The sequence below is a fragment of the Nannospalax galili genome, unplaced genomic scaffold (genome assembly GCF_000622305.1).
Source record: "Nannospalax galili isolate Female #2095 unplaced genomic scaffold, S.galili_v1.0 scaffold524, whole genome shotgun sequence".
NCBI lineage: Eukaryota > Metazoa > Chordata > Mammalia > Rodentia > Spalacidae > Nannospalax > Nannospalax galili.
The window spans coordinates 177326-179980 of NW_008350330.1; positions in this window are offsets into that span (position 1 = coordinate 177326).

Below are 2655 nucleotides of genomic sequence, written 5' to 3' on the forward strand. Positions count from 1 at the left end.
TCAAGTGATTCTAATTTGTGGTAAGTTGCCATTAAAGTTAACTATTGTTAACTCTTTTTTCCTTTTCAGATTTGCTTCATAATTTTTATTTTAATTTGATCAAACTTTACATTCAGTGTCTATAGCAGTCTACAAAAATTAAGCCAAGAAACTCAATATAAGGAATACTCTGAACGCTGATAAAAATCTCAAACAGTGTGCTAACTGATGCTCTACTGGAGTTCCATGCAAGCATTTTTTTTCCAATTATAAATATGGTGTATATTAAGAACATAGTTACAAAACACTATTTTATATATTTGCTGCTATCATATTGCAAGAAGGACCTATGAAATATGTACATGTTTTTACTGCTAATGTTTGAATAAAATACTTTCTTTTTAAAATAATAATATTCATGGCTGGAGATTTGACTCAGTGACTAAGAGCCAAAGGCTGCTTTTGCAGAGGACCCGGGTTCAATTCTCAGCACTATATGGTAACTAACAACCATCCATAACTCCCACTTCCACACCCACTTCCAACCTCTACAGGCATTGCATTGCAAGGGTGCACTTACAAACATGCAGAAAATACACTCACACATACAATATAAAAATAATAAATAAAATATTTAAAAAATAATATTCTATTCATTATAGCAAATTCAGTCTTTCTTTAGGGAATGTATCTTTCTGGAACTATCTACTTTATTCCCTCCACAACCTAAATGTTTTTAATTTAATTTTTGAGGGTTTCTGAAAACGCTACATTCTGAGCATCTAAAGGGTAAAAAATGATTTTTTTCCAGAATATTTCAAAGGCTGGTGCCAGCCTATCATTGTCTGCAAAGCACCTTCACATACTGTTACTGTAGATCATTTTGTCTCTTAATTAAAGTAAGACACCATATGTCCATAGTCTTAGCCTGTACTGAAATGAGGAGAAAGAGGGTCCCCTAGAGGGTTCTTAGTCTCATTCATAAAGGAATTGAAGAATGAACCCAAATGGCAGAAAGCAGACAGACTTACAGGGACCTACATGACTGTGGTTGGACAAAAGTTCTGCAGAGCTCTGTGCTACACAGTGGGATTCCAGGCAGGAAAAATTCACTACCTCATTAAGGCACCAGGTATTCCATCCATCTATGTAGCTTAAGGTGAACTTGCTTTCCTAGGGGTGGTTCTACCACCAGGTAATTGACCAGTGAGACTGGAAAGGTGGGTCCTCCAACAGATAGACTAGGGATTTTATAGTCTTGAGTAGTTAAACTTATGGGGCTTTTTGCTACTCTAACATTCCCCCCTCTAGAGATGTAGCCCTAAAATCTTTTGGGGATTAGGTAAGAGCTCCCAAATACTTTTGACATTTTTGGCCTTTGGAACAGAGTCAAAATGTCCTTGGGCCTCTTAACTATAACAGCTCTTAACAGGCATTCAAATTTGCTTATGCCCAACTTATCCATCCATTTAATCATCTGTCCAGCAGAGAGCACTATTTTGGGTACTGGAATAACGAGTTATCAGGGACCTGCTGTAGTTAGCCCAGCCATAAAGGTGTATGAGCTTGGGTGGTACACGCTGTGAGGAGGGAAACAATTTTTTTGTTGTTGTTACCATGGGGAAAAGTTGGTATACACATGATGGGGTATCTTATAAATTTTACCCTGGAAAAACTCTTCATATATGATTCTGCCTACTCTCATCACATCTTTCTCTAACCATTTTGTTATTTTGTTGTTGTTGTTGTTTTTCAGTTTTCAGGAAATAATCATTTTTCCATTTTGATATTTCACAGCTGGTAGACTATTTAATATCAAGCTCTCAAATCCTCTACCACTTCATATATATACCTTTTTGTAGAGACATCTAGAAAGCTACAGAAAAATGTTCAGCATGACCATTAAGTTTTATGTACATGGTTATTAGGAGATCTAAGTTAACAACACAGACAGACAGTATGGTGTAACTGAAAGTAAACTGGACTTTAAAAACTCAATGTAAGTCATACATCTGACAATTAGGAGACCCTAAGAAGACACAACTGAATCCAACTTCTGTTTTCTCTACTGTCATTTGGGACTGCAAACTTGTCATGCAGTTACTACAAAGAAATGTGATTTCAAATGAGATACCAGTAGTGACAGAGCTTCTGAAATCCTATAACATTCATGCCTTCTGTTGTAGAACCTGCAGTACTATTCCAGTCAAACAGCGGTCTCTTATTTACATAATTGTATTAAAATTGTTCTTTCAATTATATTGATAGAGAATGCAATATCAAGCAGCTAACTAGCTCAATACAGTTCACGATAGATATCTGATGAGTGCTTAGAAAGCAGCTGTCCCAATGTTGATTATGTAATGGACGCTCAATAAGCAAACATCACTCAACAGTATGTGACCCAGTGCGATGCTACTGTTCAAGCGTGTTATGCCTCATTTATTTAAAATGAATTAGAATAAAAGACTCACTGACCGCCTTGTGTCCTGGACACCTAATATGTGACATCTTGGGTAGGGCTCATCATAATATCAGGAATGAGATGTTGTTTTTCATTTTGTAGGCAAAAATCCTGGAGATCTAGGCAAGTTTTATCACATGCCAGAGGTTCATTACTGTAATTTATGTTCAATACCAAAGTATCTCATATTCAGTTGCAATCTATCACCCCCA